The sequence below is a fragment of the Petaurus breviceps genome, unplaced genomic scaffold (genome assembly GCF_028583685.1).
Source record: "Petaurus breviceps papuanus isolate PSGF00001 unplaced genomic scaffold, PetGlider_PUasm1.0 76, whole genome shotgun sequence".
Taxonomy (NCBI): domain Eukaryota; kingdom Metazoa; phylum Chordata; class Mammalia; order Diprotodontia; family Petauridae; genus Petaurus; species Petaurus breviceps.
Window position 1 is genome coordinate 344,876 of NW_027186473.1, and position 17,750 is coordinate 362,625.

A 17,750-nucleotide genomic window follows, 5' to 3' on the forward strand; every position below is an offset into this window, starting at 1 on the left:
CACACACACACACACACACACACACACACACACACACACACACACACCCCTAGTATGAGGTGACACAGAAGAAAAGTTCTAGACCGATGGTGGGGAACCTGTGGCCTTCAGGCCACATATGGCCTTCTCAGTCCTTGGGCACAGCCTTTTGACTGAGTACAAGTTTTACAGAACAAGTCCTTTTATTAAGGGCCGAACTTGAGGACCTAGAGGGCCACATGTGGCCTCAAGGCTGCAGGTTCCCCACCCCTGTAGAGAATAGTAATAAGATGACCATAACTCAAAGTCATTTTTTGTCCTTTGTGCTTGGGTCTTGGCTCTTTCTATGTGCAATGTGAAACCTTGCCCTACTCCCCAAATGAGGCCAGAGAATTTAGCATATAGGAAAGGAAAGTATTTTGAGAATGAGAAGGGCTGATCTCAATAGATAAGATTTGAGTCTCCCATCTCACACACAGGTAATTTACCACAGTCATCAACCAAAAGGTTTAGGCAAGAGAGCTACCAAAGAGAAGGCCTGTGGAACTCTCATCATGTAAGCATATGCAAGGCAAGGAGAAATTGGGACAGGACTGTAGAAAGCATGCTATGTTTCTGCCAGTATTTTCTAGCAGTTATGTATTTACATTAAGTGTAACTTAGACTTTGGTAGCACATGTGGTATTTTCATCTCTACTGGCCACTTAAAGAGTTCCCAAAGAAAAAAAGCAAATGTCAAAAGTGAGTAACTTTTATGAGATGGTCTCCAACACCCCATGAGTACATCTGAGACTATGGAATAGCACTTATTTGCTTTGAAGAGTATACTTTATTCAAAAGGAGAAGATGATGTGTGTAGGATATACTCATGCAGGGAAAGGCTAAACAGGAAAAGATAAATACAGTAAAGAACATATGGGTGACATTCAATAGGGGTAGAAACAGAAGCAATACCACTACAGATGCAATGCCTGGAAAGAAGGAATTAAATGAGTATGTAACCAAGCAGGCACAAAGACATGGTATAAGGGAAAGGGGCATTCACACCACTACTCTTTGAACATCTGCTGGAACTCTCCTCTTGCTAAAAGCAGAACATCAGACAAATCTCTAATTTGCCTAAATGGAAATTTCATTCTTTAAAAGTTAGAGGAAGCAGCAAGGGGGAAATGCTATTCTGGATTGTGTTCTGACCAACAAGGAGGAACTAGTTGCTGAGGAAGAAATGCCAGATCTCTGGAGGCAAGCGAGCACTCTACTACAGAATTCATAATAAAGGAAAGGAAAAGTCAACTACCATCTGTAATGCACCATGTATTTTAGCTGAATAGGTTTAAAATGATCCAGAAAAAGGACAAGTAGAATCCAGTGGCTTCATATTTTACAGAAAAAAGTTGGCCCAGGGATCTCATTCTCAAGAGGTAAATTATGAAGACATAAAGCAGAAATAATTCAAAGGAAGAAGAATGAGGCGAATTCTGAAACCAATACAGATGCACAGGAAACTCAATGATAATTCAGATTTTTAAAAGACATAGAATTGTGTCAGAAGCCCAGGAGTCAAAGGCAACCACAAATACTATTAACAGAAAAGTGTTTCTATTTAATTTTTTAAGGGGTGAAGGTACAAAAATTGAGTCCCCAAGCTGTCTGCTATCTAAAAGTCTCTTATATAGATTCCATTAGCATATAAGATGAAGGAAACATTACTCAAATATTGAAGTCTTTTCCCAAGGGTCATTTGGTTGAGGAGAGTAAACAGTTCAATTGGTGAAGGGGAGTAGAAAGCCCAATTACTTCTCAAAAGTCAAGAGATGATATCATTCATATCAAATCAGGTATGGCTTTCTCTTAGTGGCAGGCAAAGTATTTCTGGCCAAGGCCAAGGATAAAAGAAGAATTAAAGTTGAGTCAGATTGAGTTGGCTGACAATTGTGTTGACTATAGAATATCCCACTGGGCTGCATTCATCACAAATACTGTGGAATATTGGGTGCTCTACTCATCTGGTACCATAATGGTAGACTTTTCAGGAATGCTTGAGTTTTCCGGGGACTTGCACCATATAGTTAGCTAATTTCTGGCTCTACTGCTCTCTCTCTCATCTGTAGATCATGTGTTCTACTAATACAGCAGCAATGAGCTCTAAGGTCTAAGTACAGTATGAGGCACCAGGCATTTATGTCTAGATTATTATCAGCAATTAGACTTTGAGCAGACTCTCCCATGGATGCTCACTCAATCGATGTTCTAAGAAAACAGGCACCCCTGAAAACTCAATCTGTGACTTCTGGAGCTCATACTTATCATTAATAACTAAAAAGCCACTGACTGACAATATTTCTTTAAATGTTATTTATCATTGGGAATGAATGGGAAGTTCCTATTGAGTCTATCAACAGAAAGAAACATCCATACTATATAAATGCAAGTTCTTTTAACTCATGATGTTATTACCACCCAAGCCATGGAAGAAGCAAAGTTTTTCTTTCTTCTCTAAACCAATACCTAATCATTAAACACCACAAAGGGCCTAGTCTATTACAGAATCACCTTGGAGTACCATCAAGAACTCTTGAGCTGGGTTCAAGGTTTTCTACCCAATTCCTGCCAGTCCTGTCATTTACTGGCCATGTGACCAATAGCTCCCCTGCATGAGAGAAAAGAAGAATTAAACCAATTAAGTGCGCCTGGGAGGGAAATGCAAAAATGAGTGACCTGGGAACCCTCCTTAAAAGGAGGATTAGGTGGAGCTCTGCTCCACCCTCCATTCAAAGGGGTCCCAAAGCAGAGGATACTGATCTTGTAGGATGATGAGATTCCTGGGCACATGATGAAGAAGTTCATGAATGCTGCAACTGGGTGGGAAATGAGAAAAATATAGCTCAGGAAGGCCAAGGTCACAGAATCAAAGAATTAGAACTGTTCGTGGTCATATTTTTTAGATAAGAAAAATGAACCAGAGAAGTTGTGAAAATGGGCAAGGCTTAGGCTCTTTAACTAGATAGAGAGAGACATAGACAATCAGACAGAAATAGAAAGACAGATAAAGACAGATAGATATAAACAGACCAACAGAGAGATAGACAGATGGATACATGTAAGAAGACAGACAAAAAAAGAAAGATACAGATATAGACAGACAGACTGAGATAGTGACAGGTAGAAATAGAAAGACAGATGGAGATAGATTGGATAGCTATAGATAGGCAGACAGATATCAAAGGTACTATCCTTTTTGTGTGTGAACAGTTTAGTTGCTGTAAAGGGCAGAAAAAGGGCATGAAAGTGGATAAAATTCACTTGTAAAGAAGCAGCGCCTCTAACAAAATGGTGAGAAGAGGCACTGATGAGGGATGAGAACTGCCACTCAGGTGAAAATACTGAGAAATTTGTTGGAGAGTAGAGCGATGGCTAAGGGAATGAAGACTGCAGATATTATGGCCAATCGGTGGACTTACAGGTGACTGTTGAGAGTTTTAAATTTGATAACTGACAAGATTATAAATCAAATATCTGTTTGGGGACTAGAAGGAAATTATATAAAGGCCCATAACTGACAGAAAGATGGATTTGGGTTGATATTAGAAGGTAAAGAGGAAGCTGTGGCCACTGGGCGGCTGCTCAGAAGCCATGAGAGGAAGGAATAAGATGCCAGCAAGAGAAGTTTTGAGAAAAGGTAGAGGGGTGAGATAAGCACAGGAAAAATCCAAAGAAGATGTGTGGGGACATAAGACCTAGAAAGCCTCTGGCTGAGCTGGCTGATCTTTCAGTGGTGAATAGAGTATCAGGTATTGTTTTGCTGATTGGCAGGGAAAAGGCTGGAGCAACTATTGAAAGCTGATTGGATGACAGCTCCGTATAGACCTATTGGTACCATAGCTGGAAAGTAAGAAGGGGGAGATCTCTCAGAGGTACCTATCTTCTTTCAGGCTGGAAAGTAAGAGGGGAAGGGGCAGGGAATAAGCTTTGCACCTATTTCAAAAGGAGCTGTGCATTTCTATGAGAAGAACCTTTGAATCTAATTAGACAAAGCAGCATTTCCTACTATTTACAGATCTGAGAAGGCTGGCAATTCTTGCCTGTCACTGAAATGGGGGAACATATTTTGGGAATCATTTGTGCAGGCTGCCTTGTTGAGGGTAACTATAAGCTAAAAGAACTTCTCACTGCTTCAGTGGTTCAAGAGCAAAAGATAAGTGGTTTTGCCCAGTAATGAGGAACCAAAGGGCAGGAGCTACCAAGAAAAATGGCTTCACAGGGGATAAACTGCTCCTGAAGGGCCCAAGGACATCAAAACCTGAAGCCCAAAGTTTTGAGTGTCTCTGAACAAATGGTTTCTGCAGAAATGTGAGTTTCCTACTCACATGCCACCCTGCTAAGTTTCTATTTATAATGTGTGCATTGGTCAGGGGGTGACCTTTATGGGTGAACTGTGATTTATTTTTTAAAAATTATTCCTGCCTTTGCCTTCTGATGAATTAAGTGTTAAATTATACCTGCTTTTTGCTTTATTAAGTAAATGTTTTATGTTTAAAGGTTAATAGTGACACAGTGAACTATTTTGTGTAAATTGGAAGCACACCAGTGAGGACCCTGAAGCTACAATGATATATCCTGGGCCCCTACCCCATTTCTCCCACTCACTCCCATAGAAGATTACCTCCTAGGACTCTGAACAGATAGAGACATGAATATTAACTTCATAGTAGTGGTCCCTCCCTGGGAACCCCAGACCTGCCAGCCTGAGGACAGGTGAGGTAAATAAATGAACCCAGAGAACATACTAGGCCATGTTATATTATGATTTGTGGTTGTTATTGTTGTTTTATCATTTCAGTCAGGTTGACTCTTCATGACCCCCTTTGGGGTTTACTTGGCAAAGATACTAGAGTGGTTTGTAATTTCCTTCTCCGGTTTACTTTACAGATGAGAAAACTAAGGCAAACAGGGTTAAGTGATTTGCCCAGGATCACATAGCTAGTAAGTGCCTGAGGTTGGATTTGAACTCCTATTATAAATATAAATTTGCATTACCCAACTCAGAGAACCGTTAGGAAATGAAATAAGTGTAAGTCACTATTACTACAAGTCCTCAGAGTTATACCATTAATCATTTCAGTTACCTTTGTGGGCAAAGGAGGAATCTCCTTTCGTGTTACTATGAAATTTCTATACTTTTCTGAGAATCAGGGGGTTAAAATAGAGAAGACATAAATATATCAAATTGTCCCCAGCCTCAGGAAGCTTATATATAACAAAAGAAGCTCCAAGAATATGTTTAGATCTGAAGATGAATACAACCTTACAAAATTTAGCATTAAATGTGTAATTTGCTTTCCACCATGAGATGCAATGTGTTTTAGCTTTAAGAAATGCTGAACTTGGAAATCAAGACGTGAGTTTGAATCCCAGTTCCAAACCTGTCATACATACAGCTAGGAAGGGGTTTAAGACACTCAACCACCCTGAGCCTCAGTTTCCTCATCTGTAAAGCAAGGATAACAATGCCAATCTCCCAAGGTTGTTATGAGAAGGGGGCTTTGTCAATGTTAAGTCAGCATACAAATATGAATTATTATTTGGGAGATAACTTTTTTGCTTTCTATCAATAAAAACATTACCCTGAAATTTTCCCCAGAGTTCTCTTTCTAATTTAATATTCTAGGAGGCCTCTGGGAAATGAAAAAACTTGTTCCTAGAAGATCCTAGAAGAGTAGCTGATTTGCTTTGGTCTGGTGATAAATGCTTTTCACCCTAGAGTCCTTATGGGACCTTAGTCCAGTCCCCTAATTTCCCTGGACTTTAATTTCCTCACATATAAAATGAGAAGAATTGGAGCAGATGGCATTTCAGACTCCTTCCAGTTCTAGGTCTCTGATCCTGAGATGCCATGACCATTGGGTTTAGCATTTCTCACTATTATGCAGTGGTCTAATGCTCCCTCTGTCTGTACAATTTCTCCCTCTCCATTCTCTTTCTTGGTGATCTCATGCATTTCCAGGGTTCATTTATAACTTCAATTATAACACGAGTCATGAATCTTTATAGCCAAATCTAATATTCCTCCTGAGATCCAGGTCCACATCTCTAACTGCCTGCTAGACATTTCCACCTGGAAATCAGGCAGGGAGCATAGAGTGTTTGCCAGGAAGGACTGAGTTTGAATCCTGCCTGACAGTTCCTAGCTCTGTGACTCCAGAAAAGTCACTTAGCCCTTCTGTGCCTCAGTTCCTTATTTCTAAAATGAAGACAAGTCACTCCTTCTGTCAGGAAAAGATAAAGCACTATATAAATGCTAGAAGATTCCATGAAGAAAACAGCTTGTTTTGTAAGTCTGCATACAACCCTCCCACTAATTGGTGCTGATGCTTGAGTGAAGATGGCAAAACCAGTTCAGAAGTCTTTAAATCTCAACTTTTCCCAGTCTAGCCTAATCACTGCATTTCAGTCTGTCTGCTCCCTGTCTCTCCCTCCAGTTAGCACCTAGAGAAAGCAGCATGGTAGAGTAGAATGGAAACTGGGTTTGGAGGCAAGGACCTGAGGTTTAATCTTGGTTCTCCCACTAACTACCCATGTAACCCTGTGCAAGTTCTGGGTTTTAGTATCTTTATCTGTTAAATGAGGAGGCTGGATAGAAGCCAGGTCCCTTCCATCTCTGTTCATGATCCCTATGAGATGGGCATAACCCTCTCATCCCTGCCCTCTTTTATATTAGCACAAAAGATTATCCTCTGGATTTCACTATTTTCAGGACCTTAAAACATACTTCCCTTGTCTACAGAGGATGTACAGAGAGGATGAGGAAGTACAAAATACCAAGACTTTCTTAAATCCTAGAGCCAAGACAGAACTCAGAGAGATTGGGTCCCCAAACCTATTCTCTGAATGTCAATGTCTCACGTGCTGCTTGGTGGTTTTGCTTAACGGTTTTCTGGGAGTCTCCTTTGGGGTGGTTTGTTAGGAAGCATCTGTTCAAGTCAGCAGAAGATCTCTCAAAGAGTCAAAACAAAATTTTCCATTAAAAAGAATAAATAAAATGTCATGTTGTTCCTACTTTCCTCAGTGGTGTCTCCAAACACACAAAAGATGGAAGGAATATGCCAAAGAGTTGAACGAACAAGTCCCTTCTTGTCTGGTCTTCGCACCTTTCAGGTATTTCACCATCCACTTCAGTACAAAGAATATGGAGTTCTGTCCCTCTGAACTGGAGTTATCAACCCTGGGTGACTTGTTCAGAAAGCTGTTGGCTCTTCTAAGAGCTGGGTCAGGATTTTAGGGTGAGCTACAATGGCCAAGTGTCAACAGCATCTCCTAGCCTCCTCTGGGTTTCCCCAGTTAGCTCCTGACAAATGGCTACCCATTTCTCTAACGCAGAGTATATCTTAAATCTGACAGATCTGAAAACTTGTGTAGTTCCCTCTGGCCTCTGTGATTTATGAAACAAATAAAAACTTTTTTGGCATTAAAGTTCCTTCACAATTTGGATCCAGCTTATTTTTCCAGCCAGAGTGGTCTACTCAATACTGCATCTTCCCATCTCTAAGATACTGCATAAGCTGTCCTCCCCCCCCCCCACCATGTGTACTTCCTCATCACCTCTATGTACTACTTATACCTTTAGAATCTCTAGCTTCCTTTAAGGTGACCAATATGTCATCTCCTACATATGACAAGCCTTTCATGATGTATTTATTTTGTGTTGGTCTTGTATCAATTTAATAACCTAGGTACACACTGTTCTCCCAATAGAATGAAAGGTCCTTGAGAGCAAGAATCAGTCAACAAACATTTATTAAGCACTTACTGTATGCCATGCACTGTGCTAAGTGCTGGGGATACAGAGAAAGAAAACAAAACAAAATGAAACAAACAAACAAAAAAAAGACCCTGGCCTCAGGAAGCTTACATCTAATAGGAAGAAGAAAACCTGCAAGTAAATGTATAGATACAAGATTTATATCATGTACAGGGAAACTATTATCAAATGGGGGAGAAAGCAGAAAAAGTTTCCTGTAGAAGGTGAAATTTGAGTGGAGTCTTGAAGGAAGCCAGGAATCTAGGAGGAAGAAGTGAAGAGAGAGAACAGCCAGTGAAAAAGCATATGGAGTCTTCTATGCGAGGGAAAGCAAGAAGGCACATGTTAGTGAATCATACCATAGATGGAAGGGAAAAAAGAATAAGAAGCCTAGAAAAATAGCCAGTTCCTGATCTCATACTACACTACAAAGCAGCAATCAAAATGATTTGATACTGGCTAAAAAATAGAGGTTGATCAATGGACTTGATTATGTACACAACATATAGAACATAATAACACAACATTCAATAATCTTAAGGAGCCGAACTACTGGAGTAAGGACTCAATAATCTACAAAACTGCTAGGAAAATTGGAAATCAGTTTGGCAAAAATTAGGTTTAGATCAATACCTCATAACATATCCCAAGATGACATGACCTGGAATAAGTGGTATCATCATAATTTAGAACAATTTTTAACATACGGTACTGAGCCTGCTCAATCGAACTCAATCTAACAAGTAATTTACTAAGCACTTAGTTTATGCCAGCCCCAGACTAGGGACTACAGGAAGCATAAAGATAACTTAAGGCAAAATGAGGGAGTTGGAGTAGATGACCTCTAAGAGTCTTTGTTTCAAATCATATGACCCCAGGAGATGCTTCATGAGTGGCAGCTGGCAGCCATTTCACCATTTTTAGGCTGTGGTTTCCACATTTCTATGGAAGTCAAGAGGCTTCCTTCAGTTTCAGGAAGACCAAGTGATGATGTGTGTGTTTATTTTTTGAGCCTTAAAGAAGGCTAACAATCCTTTCTCACACTATTGGTATCAACTAGAACTTACTAAGTCACTATGTTCTGGTATGACTCAGAAATATGTCATTTCTTTCTCTATAAAATCTCTCTTTTGCTGGAGCTGTAGAAGCTTCCTCCAACAAATCCCACTGTCCTTCCTTTTTCGTCTCCAGACAGACTTTTCAATGAGAAACTTCCTCCCCATCTATATGAAAATTCTAAGTCTGATGAAAAGAATCTAAGTGTCAGATCATTTCTAGAGGGTTTAAGCTCAATGAATCTTTTGGAATTTTATCCTTGAAATTTGGAATTTAATCCCTGAAATTCAATTTTGACTAAGGCAAAGTTTGGGAGAGCTAACAAAACAGTGCTAAAATAAAATCCCTCTTTCTCACTTGTCAACTTACTGTTAATAACTATGGTTGAACAAAAGCAACTCAGCTTTGCCTATGGGATGTTTTCTATGGAATAGAAAATGACTGTGTAGTACATTAAGGTTCATTTTTATTCAATTGAATAAGATTTTATTAAGGGCCTATTATGTGCAAGCTACAATGCTAAACAGGAATACAAAGGAAAAAAAAAAAGAAAACTCTTTGCTCTTAAGGAGCTAACACTCTACAGGGGATTGGAATCAACTATATCCCAACAGCTGGATGCACTGTCAGGTGACCTACTCAAGTAGACCTCTCCTCCTAGTCTCCATTGATTTACATATCAGGTTTGTTTCCACAATAGTCTTTGGGAGGGGAAATAAACCAAGCACAGTACCAACTGGCCACCCACCCACAAATTAAAATTAATAATAAGTTAATTAAAATACAGGCGGTAGAGAAAAAGAGTGCAGGCATTTTGTTAACTAGATTTACCCTGCTTAAAAATCTGAGCTGACTTTGTTTTTTACAGTAATTGTAGCAGCTTCTTGTGTGAGGTTAGTAAGTGCAATAGCAAGTCTCACACATAGAGGATTAGAATTTAAAGAAATATGACAAGTATCTCTCATGGGGAGGGTGGGGACAAATTTCCTAATTTTGGGATTAGTCTCTATGCAATAGACCTCCATACAAAGTTATGTAGAGAAGTTTGAAATGTGTATTATTTCAGATCCAGGTGAGTAGACATTTAATTTGAGTAGACTTGAATGATGCAAAGAACATAAAGATTTTTATAATGCTTATTATTTCTTGATTACTGCCCACTCCTCCAAAAAACCCCTCAAATGAGTACTTCTTTACCAGGTCTTTTGCAAGGTCTCTCCCATCTATTCATCAAGAATATTCAAAACTCAATAGAAATATCTCCCCCAGGGCAGCTAGGTGGTATGGCAAGTAGAGCACCGCCCAGGAGTCAGGAGAACCTAAGTTCAAATTTGGCCTCAAGACACTTGATCACACTTACTAGCCATGTGACCTTGGGCAAGTCACTTACCCCAGTTGTCTTCCTGTCCCCTCTCAAAAAAAATACCTCTCCCCCACCCCCACCCTTTTTGGTGACAATCAGGGTTAAGTGACTTGCCTAGGGTCACACAGTTAGTAAGTGTCAAGTGTCTTTAGCCAGATTGGAACTCAGGTCCTCCTGACTCCAGGGCCAATGCTCACCTAGCTGCCCCAAAATAACCCCTTTCAACGACCCTCAGATATCAAACAACAGATGAGATGTAATACAGGGAAATGTATACTCACCAAACTTATTTGCCTCTGAGATGGAGGAGATCTAATACAGAGTGAGGGTCAAGCAGGAAGTCTCTGTGAATAGCGGGGTCCTCCAGACACTCCTGTTGGGGGAAAACATTACGTTGACTGCATCATGTTTTGCAGAGATTTCTGGCAAAGATCTGCAATCCCTCAAAGAACTAAATTTTAACCTGTATCTGAATGAACCACCATAGATTTTTCCACCAGTACCTCTATCAGTACAGACTGAACAATGAGAGGGGCCTAGAGTTGAAAAAGGAGGTGAGTAGGAGAGATTGCTTTCAGGAAAATTGTAAAGGACTTTTACTGACACCAAATTTCCAATAACTGCAAGGGTCCATTTTTTAATTTCAATATTAACACTTGACTAGTTTTGAGATAAGGCAGCTTGCAAAGAAGTAAAGATGAACATCACAAAGAGGGCAATGGAAAGGGACAAGGCATGGTGGGTGTAAGCAGGCCACAACAGGTAACCAAAGAGGAACTCCTTAGAAAAAAAAATAAGAGATGGGCTGATCACATGGCAAAACAAGGGATGACAGGTGGACAGGCAGAGTGCTTTATTCCTGCCCTTAAGACTGTCATGAGAAATGATGGGAAGACTCCAACACTGAGTGGGGCTGCAGTGGGGAAATTTTGGAAGAATACAGATGTGAGTCTTAAAAGATTGACAAGTACGAATGGATTACAATCTGCATCCCTGAGGGTAATTCCCAAATCAATGAGGCTATAGGTCCATGTAAATATTTGAGAGGCTTGCTCTTTCTGTGATATTACATCCATAGCTATGTTCAAAGATAACTGATGGGACTGTGACTGTGATGACTAGAGAATAAGTAAATCATAGAAAGCTCACCTTGGGCACAAGACACATAGAGCAGATAAAAAGATGAATGACTAATAACCTCCATAACCACTAGACAATATTCTATAGCAGGAGTAGGAAAACTTGGATTTAGCTCTCAGGGTTTTGCTTTGTTTTGTGCGGTAATGCCATTTATTGGTTTTCTATGGAACTATCTCTTTTCTAGAATTCTTGCCTCAGTTTAGACATTTTCCAGATCACACGCAGAAGGCCCTGGCTCTTCCCTTAGATTCTCCATTGCACTCCAATGATTTTAACTCAAAATGCTTGAATCCCAGTCCTAAACATTTAGAAGGACCCAAGACAACGAATCTCAAGAAGACTTCATTAATTCAAGAATCACCTAAAATCTATTTTCTCTGAATATTAAAGACTTCCACTCTTCTTTATTAAATTTGCACACAGTTCTTGTGAACCAGAATGACAAGTTCCAACAGGAAAAGGATATTGATTTCATTTTGTCTGTCTCTACCAAGCAAAAATAGAACTCACAAAAACTACATTCATTTGCAGACTGCCAGAAATAAATTTCAGAAAAATTTTGATGATTTTGTGGCCACCAGATATAGGAGAACAACTGTACAGTGGCTTTTATGTGTAAGGATGGGATTGATTGAGTCAATCAAGTCATTCCATCCATTTAAAGTAAGGAATAAAATGCCCAATCTCAGCCACATACTTTAGACTAAGTGGGAATTGGACTTTCCTGGAATGAATAGTATTCTGATAGGTCAAGGACAGTTGACCACACAGTTTTCAGGAAAGTCATTAATTTGGACAGAGAGCACCAACCTGGGAGTTAGGAGGACCTGGGCTCAAATCTGGTCTCAGATATTTACCAGCTGTGTGATCCTAGGCAAGTCACTTAACTTAAAAAAAAAAAGATGTGAATGGAGTTATTTAGAGGTTTGAGCAAGTTTGACACTCCAGTAAAATGTCTAAGTAGGAAGGAGGTCAAACTCAGATGGAAGAGAAATATTGGCCTTGGCTTAGGTCTTTTTCCATTCCCTTCCCCGTTGGCAACAGGGGAACCTTGTGAGTTTCTATGGTTCTAGAAGTTACTGGACTTCTCATCTTCCCATCAGTATCTCTGGGTCAGCTGACAGCAGTGTTCGGAGCAGCACTGGAAGGCAAGGACAGATTGGAGGTAGATTCAAGACTTCACAAAGAGCCCCAAGAGATTAGATTACCATGCCTAAGGGGAACTTCTCTGGTCGCTATATGTGCTCCATTAAGTTTAAGCCCATTTTCTCTTGGAGTTTGTACGAACTTGTGGGAAGGTATCATAAACTTTTGGGGGGATGTTTTTGCACAGTATGCCACCTTATCAAATACCCCTTTTTCTAAAAGCTACTTAAACTATCAGAATAAACTGATTCAAGTGGTAAGATTGAGAACATAACAGCAGGTACCAATGACATTAAAGACTTACTCTTTGGCCCATCAAAGGCTCTAGAACCCTTAAGACAAAAAACTTAGCTTTGCTCTGGGACCTAAGATTCACTGGTGAGAGTGGGATTTTGGCTAGGGATGCTCCGAGTTTATATGGGCTACATAAGCAAAACCATTTTATAAGATCAACAAGACTTTAAAGTCCAAGCATGGGGTGTAATGGAATCAGCACTTCCATGAAAATGCTTGCTTTATCCCATGAATTAAATATAAAATTAAAAAAACAAACAAACACCACCTCAATTATTGTGCCAGAAAAAAAAAAGGATCTGGATTCAAGACTGAGATTTATGGTTTCTTCATATATAAAATGGAATAAATTTGAAACTCAAAGTTTTAAAAATGAATGTTAAAATTGTTGACATGTAAGTGATAAAAAATAAAATACTAAATAAAAAAAAAGATGGAAAGGGGCGGTCAGGTGGCACAGTGAATAAGAGCACCGGCCCCAGAGTCAGGAGACCTGGGATCAGTTCCAGCCTCAGATACTCAGCACCCACACAGAAATAACTGGCCGTGTAACCTTGAGCAAGTTACTTAACCCTGATTGCTTTAAAAAAAAAAAAAGATGGAAGAAAATCAATATAGGATTGATGCAAGGTTCAAAGGAGAAAAGAGTTCATAGACTTTGATGCAGCATGGTATAGTAAGTACAGTGGTATCAGACATGTGGCTCGTAACACTCCTAAGGGCAGCCAACCAGATTAAAATATAATTAAGAAATATTTAACAAAATAAATCAAACTACAATGAAACAGAGATAATAGTACTTTTAAAAGTGAAGTCAATGAGTAGGCAGCCTGCTGGGATTGTTATGTACAGAGTAGTGGCCCTGTTCCCTTTTGAGTTTGCCATCACGGGCACAGTGGACAGAAAGCTGGTCTTGGGGCCAACAAGACCTGGGTTTAAGTCACACCTCTGCCTGGTACTGACTGGGAAATCACTCAAATTTTATCTCTTGGAAATTCTCTAAAATCATTAAGGTGCAAAGAAGGGAGTTTCTTCACCTGAGAGTTCTCTATACAAATAAAATCACAGGTTTAGTCCCTAATCCTCTCCATATATTTTACACATGTGCATGTGTGGCTCGCTTTCTCTTTCTCTCCTTCTGTCTCTCATTCTATTAGTCCCTCTTTTATAGACTTGCTCCTAGAGTATTTGTCCTTAATCAGGCATATTTAGGATGCTGTGGCCCACACTAAATTAAAAACAAAACCCTAGAATTACTAGCACCGCAATTCTAGAAAAACAGAATACCGTATGTATCTCTGTGGCTGCTGCTAAAAGAGTTGCTTGGAGTGTAGGTGCTATACAGTGCCAACTTCTCCCAACCCTTGGAATAATTTCATTTGATCCTTCTCTGAAGATGAACCTGGGTTTGATCTAGTGAACTAAGTGCCCTGGGAACCAAGAACTCATTGAGGTCCTGTCTAGCTTGTACCTCTGTTACCTGAACTGTGAAATGGAAAAGATAACAACAATGACCTAGAGACAGGGTAGGGTAAGTAATTAATGACCACTAAGTGAATGGGGGGGGGAGGGGAAGCATGAGGATGTAAAATGACAAAGTTTCATTATTATCACTACACATTTTGGGGTTAGTTCCAAGGAAGGAGATGTAACCTCAGTATGGGAAATAAAACATTTTCCACTGGCCTATGTGGATAAGCACAGAGAATATAGGTCACTTCCGTTTGCTAATTCTGTAAGGCCACTCATTTTCATGCAAGCTAAGACACATTCTTAAAAGAAACAGCATTATATATATATATTCATTTTGGGTTTCCTTCACTCCCTACCCCCCAAAGAGCTATCCTACATTTCTTTACTATGACCTTCAGGGCAGTTCTCAAAAACAACCTTCAAAGATATCTTAGGAAACCGAGTTGGCTATCTAAAATGTTTGTTGAGCTTTAAGAGTAACTTTTCTTCCCATTCAAACATATGGGATGTGATCTGCTAAGAAAATCCTTAACAGATATTCAATTTTATTTTCAAATCAATAAGATTCTATGGAACTTGACAACCTTCAAGACTACTTCCCAGCAAACCTTGTAAATTGTAAACTACCCGAACCTGAAGAAATAGAAATGATAGGTTAACAGCAGTTAGTGGTGCCATAGATAAATTGCACGAAAGAAGAAAAAGAGGCTTGGGAAAGAAAGACTCTTGACTGTCCTCCCCCATAACTCCCTGCAGCCCAGGACAACCTAGAGCCTACATCCAGGTTGGAAATAAGGGCATTATTACACACAGAGAGAAATGCTGCCAATTTCTGCAGCCATTCTCAGCAATCATCTGTTCCAAAGTTCTTCCCAATATACTTGCATAATTAACCAAGGTTGAGTTTTTTATTAACATGCGGTGCTTGAAGGAACGGTGACCCATAGAAACTTGGCATTTTACTCCCTCCTCCTCTTCCTCTACCCTGTCACGAGTACAAATTTCAAGGGCAATAAAGGTCTTGGCTGTTTGCTTACAGAAAATGGAAGAGGTGCTGTGTCACAATGAAATTTCACGCTGTAATATCCACCAGTCACCTGTTGAAGACATTTTACCCTTTGGAGATTTATTTTTGAAAGAGAATAAAACGAAGGAACACCTATTTCCCAATTGAAAAGCACCTAAATTTTTTCTAACAGTTCAATAAAAGGCATTTTATGGAAATCCAGTTATTTTAAGCAACACAAATTTATCACCCAAAGATCAAAGTTACCAAAGTAGAGATCAGGTGTTCAGACAGGTGGGGAGGGGGGGTTATGTCTTCACCTTTTTCTGTGTTAGCAAAGTGCTCTAATTGTTTTCATGTTTCCCTTCACTGGCATGATTTATCTTTCCCGAGGCGGTATCACAGGACCACAGCAATCATTTAATACTGTGGGGCAGACACACACCCAGGAAGATACCAGGGGACTTTGAGTTCCTTAAGCAAAAAAAACCCTAGGGGTTTTACTCCCTTTGGTAGTTCAGTGTTAGGTTTTTAAAACTTTCACTTATAGGTCATTTTAATGTACTATGTCTCATATTTAAATATCACTTTTGAGTTTACAAAGTAGTTTATGACACTATTTTTTTTTCCTCTGGGTTTTTCCCAAGCCAAAATTTATACCACCTACTCACAATTTCTGCTTTGTGGATAATTTAGCTGTAAGTTATCCAGATTTCTTTGCTTCTCTTTTCCTTCCTTCCTAAATTGTACCATATTTTAGCACATGTATTAAAAGGTGAGCAGGTTCCAACCAGTCAATCATGTTACTTAAGAAAGAAAATTTATAACTAGCCATGTGACCTTGGGCAAGTCACTTAACCCCAGATGCCCTCCAAAAAGCAAAAAAAGAAAGAAAATTTAAAGCCAGAAGGGACCGACCTCAGAAATCATCTAGGCCAACCTTCTTCTTCCCCTCCCCCTTACTTTTCCCCCTTTATCTTATTGAACAAAGTATTAAGGCCAGGATGTCATGACTTGCCTGAGGTTAGAGAGGTTATAAGTGGCAAAGTTCAGATTCCAACCTAGCTCCTCCTCTTCCAAATCTAGCACTCTCCACACTGGTCAGATACAGACTGAGCAACAGGTATAGTTGGGGACAAGGTTAATACTAACAGTTAAGGCGAGTTTTAAATTTTATTTGCCCTAGCTACCTCACAAAGTTGTGGGTAAAATATGCTATATAAAGGAGTTTACTCGTATTTTCAAATAAGGAAATTGAGGCACAGAAATTTTAAGAGATGTACCAGCAGAATAAATCAGTTGCTTACTCAAGAATGAAAAGATTCACTGTAAAACTCTCCCTTATTTATACTGAATCAACTCAAGAAGAGAGAATATTTACTGAGGAAATGGAAATTATCCCATAATTATGTTTCATGCTTGATCAGTCAGGCTAGTAAATTGAATCTATCAAGAAACAAACCAGTTCAGGAGCAGGGAGGAGGAGGGCCGTACAAGAGCCGGTTTTGAATCTCACATTAGATTTCCACACTTTGATACATACGGAAAAGCAATATTAATGTCAGTAAGCTCTTGGAAAGAGTTAAAATTCTGTAACAGCCCTTCTCATTACAATCAATATCATTGATAGCCATGAAATAGTTGTCAAAAATTTAAAAAGAAACCCGAATTCATGGACCCAAGTTAAGAACCCTTGCCTACCTGGTCAAGTAAGATCAAATAAAACATTTTTTTAAGCACCTACTATGTGCCAGATACTCGGCTAAGCAGTGAGGATTCAAAAAAGGCAAAAACAGTGTTCTCAAGGAGATCACAATCCAATGGGGAAAATAACACGCAACCCATTATGTCCAAACAAGATAATTTGAGATAAACACAGAGGGAAGGGGACTAGCATTAAGAGCGACCCAGAAAGGATTGTTGCAGATGGGATTTTAGTTAAGACTTGAAGGAAACCAGGAAGTAGGGAGCAGGAAGAGAAAAATGGTCAATGAAAATGCAAAGTCAGGACTTGGAGGGCTGGTGGGAAGAACTCAAGGATGACCAGAGCCACTGGTTCAGAGTTCATGAAGACTAAGGTATAAAGCTGACTGGAAAGAGAGCTTTAAAAGCTAACTGGTGGATGATAATCTGATCTTAGCAGAACTCAAACATTTATGAGGCCCTTCTACCAGGCACAAAGTACTAAGGGTAACATAAGAGTTTTGATAAGATACACTTAACCCTGGCAGAATTTACAGTCTTAGAAGAGGGATATGTTATTTGTATAACATATACAAATATGTATAACATATACAAAAATCACACCCCCCCCAATTTTTTTTAATGGTAAGCCCACAAATGAAGTAGAAAGTGCTTTATAAAATCTGAAAGAGGGAAAATCCTAACTGTCAAGTGGAAAATTAGGGTAGACTTCCTGGAGAGGGTGAGAGTTGACTTGGCCTTTAAAGAATGGGTGGTAATTAAACAAACTGGGGTGGAGACTCCACACGCCA

The 17,750-nt window shown here is 39.5% G+C and overlaps 1 protein-coding gene across 5 annotated transcripts in view; it reads right to left on the bottom strand.

Moving 5' to 3' along the window:
- RBM47 (RNA binding motif protein 47) overlaps positions 1 to 17,750 on the bottom strand; it is a 152,971-nt gene that overhangs the window by 79,865 nt on the left and 55,356 nt on the right. For all 5 annotated transcript variants that reach the window (XM_069105111.1, XM_069105110.1, XM_069105104.1 and 2 more), the window contains one exon: positions 10,478 to 10,569. The gene's annotated coding sequence lies outside the window, so the exon portion shown is untranslated. The remainder of the gene's footprint in view (positions 1 to 10,477; positions 10,570 to 17,750) is intronic.